This window comes from Mastomys coucha, unplaced genomic scaffold (genome assembly GCF_008632895.1).
Source record: "Mastomys coucha isolate ucsf_1 unplaced genomic scaffold, UCSF_Mcou_1 pScaffold14, whole genome shotgun sequence".
Taxonomy (NCBI): domain Eukaryota; kingdom Metazoa; phylum Chordata; class Mammalia; order Rodentia; family Muridae; genus Mastomys; species Mastomys coucha.
In genome coordinates, this window is record NW_022196896.1 from 120178890 (window position 1) to 120188406 (window position 9517).

Consider the following 9517-nt stretch of genomic DNA (forward strand, 5'->3'; position numbering starts at 1 on the left):
TTTATCTCAAAACAAACCAGGCAAACCTTTCACTTAGAAAGTAGAATTTTATGAAGGGTTGTGTTGTTTCCAAGGGGAAAAGCAAGGAAGAGAACTTGCTGCTACACTGTGTGACATGATAGGGAGTGAAACGCCCAGGCAGGAGTCAGCATCAGAGTCTGAGTATGTTCAAAGCTTACTCACTATGATACCTTGGCAATACTGATAGCATGCCCTGGGGGTTTGAAGGGTTTTATATGATCAGTGGCATCAGCAGAGCTCTTCAGGCATGTAGGTGTAGTGAAGACTAGATGGACCTAGTCCCTCTGTACATATGCGAGAGATGTACAGGTTGATCGTCATTTGGGACTTACCTCTAACAACAGGAGCCTGGGCTGTAAATGATTCAGTTGCCTGTCTTTGGATTCCTTACTGGACTGCCATGTCTAACTTCAATAGAAAACTAGGGACCTCCGCTTGAGCCGGATCCTACTTTGGGCCTATCTCTGGACCTTCTTTTCCTTAGGCTCCTCTCCATATCCATCCCTGCACTTCTTTCAGACAGGAGTAATTATGGGTCAGAGTTTTGACTGTGGAATGGCTACCCCTTCCCTCACTTGATGCCCTGTCTTTCTGCTGAAGGTGGTCTCTATAAGTTCCCTCTCCCTACTCTTAGGCCTGACACTATTACTGAGGCTATGGAGCACTCATAAAAAGGGACCAATCATGACTGCCCTTCTGAAGACCCAACAAACAGCTGAAAGAGTCAGATGCAGATATTCGCACCCAATCAATGGAACAGAAGCTGCTGACCCCTGTGGAAGCAGGGAAAGGCTGGAAGAAGCTGAGAAGGAGGGCGACCATGTAGAAAGTCCAGCAGTCTCAATTAACCTGGGCCCGTGAGATCTCTCAAACACTGGACCACCAACCAGGCAGCATACACCAGCTGATATGAGGCCCCCAACACATAGACAGCAGAGGATTGCCTGGTCTGGGTTCAGTCAGAGATGATGCACCTAACCCTCAAGAGACTGTAGGCCCCAGGGAGTTTAGAGGTCTAGCTGGATGGGAAGTAGCGGGTGGGAACATCCTCGTGGAGATGGGTGGGGAGGAGGTATGGGATGTGGAACAGTCATAAGGTGGACCAGGAGGCGGGGGGCGAGGGGCGGGGGGCGACGAGGAATAAAATCTGGTGTGTAAATAAAGAAAGAAAAGATTAAAAAAGAAGATGCGCCCAGTCCCATTACAACTTGATATGACAAGGTGGGTTGATATCCATGAGAGTTCTCTCCTCAGAGGAGCAAGGAAGGGGACCATAGGAGTAAGGGAAGAGACATGAAATTCTGATCAAGATATAAATTAATTAATTAGTTAATTAATTTTTAAAAGCCCCTTCTCTATACCATGCTGGACCAGACTCAACTGTCTTTTCTCCTCTTCCTTTCCTGTGATTACTGTAAGGGACTGGGAGAGAATCCCTTGGATTCTTCTCTCTGGAGATTTTATTTTGAGTAAATAGTTAAAATTGATCATATATTCAACGTACACATATAGGCTGACAATTAGACTCATTCTAGATATCAGTGATAAATTTTCTGGGAATTCAGTAGCAAATGGTGGATATTTTGATGCATCATAAACATTTTATACGTATTTTCATCTTTTTTTTCTCTTTTTAACAAACGGTAAGACAAATATTCTCTCATGCTAGCTAAGGAATAAAATATATGTATGCTTTGACCATTAAATATGAAGCTTAATATTTGCATAATGCAAGTTTGGATTTTACATTAAAAGATAATTTTTATTTTAAAGTTTTTGTTTCATGACTAGCAAATTGGAGTTCTACATCTACTCAATATATAACAAAGACCAACTTTGTCCTCTGACTTGGTAGCATATGTATGAGGCAGAAAATATAAATTAATAGTTTGAAGACACTAGAGATCAGAGACTCTATCAGAAAGAGATGATTATGATTTCCCTGACCTTATTTCTGTGACAGGATAGACATGAACAGAACTCATAAAACATTGTGAGCCAAGCAGACAATGAAGGAATCCCAGAAAACGGATGAGTAGAGTTCATTGGTTAAAGAATGGATATAACACATTGTGCAATAGAGAAAATGCAGGTCCCTGGACTCAGTGAATTCTGGACTCAGTCATGAGCTCAGAAAGTTCAGAACCCTGGGTAATGCATGAGGGGAAAGAAAGTAAGAGTGCAAAGCAATAATCAGCATGTAAAAGCACTGATATAAGGCTGTGAGCATTACTTGCTTTTTATATTCAAAATGAATACTAAAAGAAAACCAATGTACATTCTGAATGTGTCCAACACGCAGAAGATTCTACTTTGGTAGTAGGAAAATTTATAGCCTCTTAGCTGAGGATTATGGCAAATTATAAAAGTCAGATAGATACAGAGGGATAAAACTGTTTTCAAGGAATTTATCCAAAGGGTAGAACACATTTCAAAAGTATTTGGGGGAATATAATTTCCATAAATCCTTCACCCAAAATTAAATTAAATTCACTTATCTTCTATTCACTGGTTACTGGGCATACAAAGGAAACCTGTTAATAAAAAGAGCAATAAACAATCAACATGCCCCATAGTTAAAATAACATTAGAATTAAAAGATAATAACTTTTATTATTACTAAAATTGACTGTGAGGTTATAGTTGTGAAGATAAGGATAGTGCAGACTAGTGAAGGTGTGCATTGATTCATGCAAATCAGCTTTGACAGTTGACCTTGACTTCATGCACATAAACCTTTCAGTCTGCCACACAGTTTTTAAGAATACAGATGATGGAAAAGTGGCAGGCAGATTTGATATAGGGATAGCTGAATCTACAGCAGTGGTTCTCAACCTATGGATTCTGACCCCTTTGGTGGTTAACGACCCTTTCAGAATGGTCTCCTAAGACCTTCAGAAAAACCAGACATTTACACTATGATTCATAACAGTAGCAAAGTTACAGTTATGAAGTAACAATAAAACAATTTTATGGTTGGGGGTTACCACAACCGTAAAAGGATAAGACCATTAAGCAGGCTGAGAACCCCTGATCTACAGGAAACATACCCAAGCAATTTCAAATAAAGCTAAAGAAAAAAAGCAAACCATACTGATGAACAAAAAATTACTATTCATCCTCTGGTTGTTGTTGTTCACCCAGGAAAAAAACAGCTTTAGCTCTAAAGAGGAAAATGTGCATATTGGCAGTGGCAGAATTAAGATAGCATTGTTTAGATTGTCTCCTGCATCCTGCCCACTTTAGCTGACATCATTCCCAGGAGAAGTCAATGAGTTGCTTGGTTGATCTTCTGCAAGACACAGAAATCAGGGTCCTCTGTGGAAGACAGCTTTATGAAGGAAGGGACAGCAGAACACTAACAAGTGTTTGCCAGCAAGAATTCTCAGAATAGACTGTTGTGTGAAGGTTATGTCTCTGATAATGGATAATGCTGATTTAAGAAGAAAAAAGTTGTAAGTGGTGTTCTTAAGTAGCTGTTTATGTTTGCGAGAGAATCGTTGATGATTATGTAAACTGGTCCTCTGCAGTGCGTTAGGTAGGAATTTACTGTAAGTTTCCTGTGAGAAACAATTTCCCTGTACCACTGTTTCACTATCAAATGTACTTCTCATATTTTTAATTTTAAAATTTCTTATGATTTCATACATGAGTGTGCTTTTTTCATAGCTTCATAAATGAGTGTTTACATCATGTTCAAGTCTCCTCTTCTCCTCTTCAACCCTTCCATGTGTGTGGCCCCCTCACCCTCTCTCAAATTCATGACCCCTTTTCTGGAGTTATTAATGTTACATATAAATGTATACATGCTTTTACATATTTTAGAGTTAACCACTTGGGATTTGGAAAACCAAATTCTGGAAAAACACTGAATCTCCCTCCCTTAGTAGCCATTGATTGTGATTGCCAATAGATATTCATCTAGGATTATGGTTCTATGAAAATTTTCCCCATCAATACTGTCATGTCAACTAGTGTCATCTTGTGCTAGTCATGCTCGGGTGACCATATTGTTGGGAATTCAGAGATACAACAGCCCTGTCATGTGGGGAAGTAGCTACTTGTAACCCCAACTGAATTAAGGTGACAGGTCCAAATAAAAAGTTGTTGACATAGTCCATGATAAATGTGTGATTAAATAGAGCTCTCTACTTTGTGTAGAGGTCCTTTTGTGGGATCTTTGTGTGACCTTCCTAAAATAATTAGTTGTTCTTCATGTGACTGACTGATAGAAAATACTTTTGTCATCTGCAGAAAGCTAAGAGGAACAATGAACAAAAAGAGGGAAGTAGGGGAAAGGTTTTCTATTTAGCTAAGCCAGAAATCTATTAAAAACACTGAAATTTAGATTTCAACTGTAAGACATACTATCATATTTAGGTTTATAAGCGTGAGGTTTCTAGCCACCCCAGTCATGATGCTCACCTCTTAAAGTGACCTACATTCTAAATGTCTACGCTGATAAGATTTTTTTAAAAGTGTTTTTATGACAGTGCCATGACTTGAAATAGAAAATACTGAACCATAGTGCACATTTTACAATCTCAGAAAGATAAATGATTGTAAAAATAGTGGAGAGAAATCTGAGATCAGCAGGGAATCCAAGGCTTTTCACAACTCTGTGGCCAGCAGAGCTGAGGTGGTCTGTAAAAGGCTTGAGATTAGTAATCGCCTGTGAATGATTCTCATAGTGGAAGAGGAATGTACTCTTGTGTGATCACCCATGAAACACAGAGGGTATGTGAAGGACAGAGAACACCTAGCTTATAACATTTATGTTAAAAATTAGTAACTGAAAATGTATCCCAAAGCTCTGTTGCCGATCCTCGATGTTTCCATGGAGTTTGTTTAAGTGGAGAGGATGTTGGTTCATTTCTCTCAGCCACACTAAGTAGAATTACTGCAGTGCCCAAGTATTGTTCTGTAGGACAATTAAACACAAAGAACCCTGCAATTTCAAGAGGGATTTGTTTTATTAAGAACATGGCCATTTAATGAGAACATTAAATCCCACACTCATCAGATATGACAATAGCAAAGTGTTTCTCCTCCTCATGAGCCCATAATCAATGTAACCAAGCCATAAAATATTCAGTCTGACCTTACATGGATTTTTTGTGAAATAGCTTCCAGTACATATTTATGGGTTTTTTTCACATAATATTTAATTTTACCTCCTTTCATCACAATCTAGAGTAGTATTTTCTGAATGCAGCATCAGTGGGACTAAGTTGGCTTCTTGGAATGATAGTATCATGAGAATGGCTTGTTAAAAAAAGTAAGCAAGAAAATTTGTCATTGTGTGACATGTAGAGGACTTTCATCCTATGTAGCTGGCAGTACTATGAAGTTGATCCTGAGTGCTAGGTTGTAAGTGGTTATGTCAACTGGAGAATACAGAGATATCCCACAAGAATTGGGAAATAAGTTACTGTATTTAGTGACAGTAATGTTCAATAGATAGTCTAAAGACAGGAGCATCGTGTAGGTTTTGTGAGATTCATTTCTACTCTGTTAGAGCTGATTTGCCAAATCACCTGAAAGAGATATTGAATTTGGTGGGAACTCTGAGAACAAGTGGGCACTAGCAGACCCTTAGTCCTCATAACCTGTCAGTGATGTCGGTCGCATTTGTAATCAGGTGTACTCACTTAAGCCTTTGGCAAAAGGCAAGATCAGACTTAGCAAAGACCACTGGGGATTTGGTTTCAAAGGCTTCTTGATACAAAGGCACTTTCAGATCCTTTGTGGCATGCTTGCCAACTTATTATTGGGGTTAGACGTGAGAGTGACCCCCAAAATGAATGACACCATGTACAATGTAGGGCATACCAGAAGCAGCTCCAAGCTCACCACTGAAAGTGTTCCATTCCAAATGACAAAATTCAGAAGTAAATGGTATCCATGGGCTGTCTACCTCACCTCTAAAACTGACAGAGCTCTGTGCTCTATCGCTACTACCCTATGCCCCAACTTATCTCCCATTATTCCTTGTAGTTCGCTTGGTTCAGTGGTTGGAGTTGCTAAATTAGGGGCTACATTTTAATCAGAAATTGATCCAACATATCCTAAAGACCTCAAATGTCTGATGAAGAAGGAAGAGTTACAAATAATACAGAAAGCTGTTTAGAAATAAACTGGAAGAGTTTGGGGTGGACCAGAGTCCAGTATGGGGATATTTATGTACTATTGTGTGCAAGTTAATGCCACTTCAGTATAGTCCTGACAATTAAATCAGTAGCCACAGTTCCCCACCTCTCCATGTGGAAGAGCTGTTTGCAGGCAAACGTAGCTATTAGGACTTGAAGATGAACTGTCTTGCACAGGTTGGTGTGAAGACATGGTCTCTAGTTGGTAGTGCTGCACTTTAAGGTATTGGACACCTGTAAGGTGGGGGGTGTGCTTAGAGATGTACATGATCTCTGGTACAATGCCTTTGAAGGTTTTGTCCTCTTTCTGGCCTTTTAATTAGTTTTTCTCTGCTTCTTGGATGACATGTGCTGAGCAGCTGTACTCTACACCATTGCACTGTGATCTGCCTCACCCAGGCAAAAGATAAAAATACCAGCTCCACATAGGCTGAAACCTCTCTACCGAGCATCCCAAAGAAAGTTCTTTTAATTTGGGTTTCAAGGAAGTTTTGTCAGAGCAGTGGAAACTCTTTTACATGCACCTGCAAGGTTGTCTGCATTAACCTGATTTAGCTCTTACACAGCTGGAAAAGCTTTGTTCCCAGTAGACATTTATTGAAGTTAAATATATTGTTAAATGAGTTGTTTACTCCATCACTCCCCAGAGCAGTGGATAAAAAAAAAAAATAACTGGGCAAATGAATTATTAACCATGCCTAAAAGGAACAAAATGTCCACAGGGACATGGAAAACCTCTAATATATTTCTGGGAATCTAGAAAACCACATGAGTACAAATATCCTGAGCAGTACACATGAAGAGCAAAGATTGGAAAGGGTTCTGAATTCTTATCTCTGTGTAATCTTGGCACCGCACACAGAAAGAAGGAAAGATTTATACTGCCTGGCTGTCAGCTAAAGGCACATCCCTATTTGTATTCAGAACCCTTCAAGAATGGGGAGAGAGATTGACCCTTGGAATTTAAAGAAGTCTGCATCCAATCAACTGATCATTAAATCACAGATTTTTAGAAGCCACACACAAAGGGTATAGATTTCACAAATACATTAAGAAAATACATTTGTGAGCCCAAACAAAAAGCATAATGCACAGTAGCAGCAATAGTTCTTGAAGGGGGAAATCTGCTCTCATGGAGCAGAAGGATTTTTATACATTGATGCCTAACACTTGCTTGATAATATATTCATCCATGCTCACAAGAATTATTGGTTTGCTCACAGAAGAAGGGGAGGAAGGATTGTAGGAGCCAGATGGGTCCAAACATCACAAAATAGCCCACAGAATCAACTAAGCAGGGCTCATGGGGGCTCACAGAGACTGAAATGACAACCATGCACTCTGTATGGCTCTGACAGATCCTTTTCCTCCTATTGGGTTGCCCTATTGAGTTGCCTTGCCCAGCATTGATATGAGAGTCTGTGCCCATGTCCCTGGAAGGCTTGCTCTTGTTTTTGAAGGGAAATGGAAGAAGAGTTAATCTGGGGAAGGGGAGAGGTCTGAAGAAGGATTGGGAGAACTGGAAGGAGGGGAAACTGTGATAGGGACGTAATATATGAAAAAAGAATAAAAGTTAAAAAATATTGGTTTATAGCTTCTTATTATATTTTGTCTGGTTTCAGAATAAGGATAATATTGGGTTCAAAGATGTGCGGAGAAATATTTAATTCTCTTCTATTTGGAAAGAAATCTTGGTAAATTTCATTTCTATGTATATATCTAGAAAGTAAAATATATACAATACAGAGATTCACACAAAAATTTTCTTAAAAAATTACATATAGCAATAAGAGAAAAAATTACAATGACCATCAACTGATAAATGAATATCCTGTTTTTATTTTTTAATTTGTGTGTGAGTGTTTGTGTGTGTGTGTGTGTGTGTGTGTGTGTGTGTTGTGTGTATGTATACGTGACACAAGCTGGAGCATTTGAGAAAATTCCTCCATTAGATTGGCCTATAGGCAAGCCTAAGGACATTATCTTATTGGTAATTCATGTGTGGTAGATGGGACCAGACTATTGTAGGCAGTGCCACTCCTGGGCAGGAAGTCTTTGATGATATGAGAAAGAAGTCTGAGCCAGCACTGAGGAGCAAGTCAGCAAACTCCATTCCGCCATGGGCTCTGCCTCCATTCCTAACTACAGCTTCCATTCTGCCATGGGCTCTGCCTCCATTCCTAACTACAGCTTCCATTCCGCCATGGGCTCTGCCTCCATTCCTGACTACAGCTTCCATTCCTGACTACAGGTTCCTGCCTGGAACACCCTTCATGATGGGAAGCTACGAGGTGAAACATATCTTTCCTCCTCTTGTTTCTTTTATTCATGGTGTTTCATCACATCAATAGAAACTGTAGCCAAGAAAGTGCATAAACAAAGTATATTATAATAAAACATGCTTTCATTAATAATGATAATTACCAATCTTCTTATATTGACAGACACTGGGAGCATTGTGGAAGAGAAGAGAGTTAAATGTTATCTTGTTGTAAGTCAGAATTATTATTCATCTTTGGTTAGAACACAGGTGATGCCTCCTAATTTATGCGTAAAGTCCAGGATCTACACAGCTACTTAGAAAGAAAAAAGATTGGTGTTCAGGAACTGTAGAAGAAAGTTCTGGGGTACAGGTTGTATACGCTGGTCATGAAGGATGAGTGAACACTGAGAATGTATTGAAACTTATTAATTACATTTAAAATGCCACATTGTATATGAATCATATCTGAGACAAATATAAAACATATTATCTCATTGCAATGTTTAATGAGATGCCTTGGGTTTGCTGGAACACCATCAGAGGTGTGCCTTACAGCTGCTTATGTGGTTTTGTTTTTCCCTTGAAGGCATTTCTTAATTTGATAAAATTATGTGAACAGGGCATAATGAAGGGAAGCCACCTAATTTTTCAGTATAGGAAATACTTTCTAAATTTGCTTTAAGTACTTTAAGATGCTTAATTATTTATGCAGTTCTTCATTCCTATTTAATATTTCATCATAGTGATATAGGAGAACCTAAACACATTGTCCTATATTGTTACCATGATGTCTCTATTGTCTTATCCATCAAATGATTAGTATATAAGCAAAATATCACATAGAAATATAATCTTTTCTTTTTTTGTTTTGTTTTTTGTTTTTTTTTCTTTTTTTAAACAGTCTTATGTAGATGCTCGTCTACAGCAATAGTGAAAATACATTTTTCTCAATATAAATTTTAAATAACTCCAAACATATTAGTTGTATACTTAAAAATAGTACATCACCACTAGTGTTTTCTTAAATGAACATGAGTATATAAAGTCTTTTTGTTTGTTTTGTACTTAGTAGAGTTTAAAATCT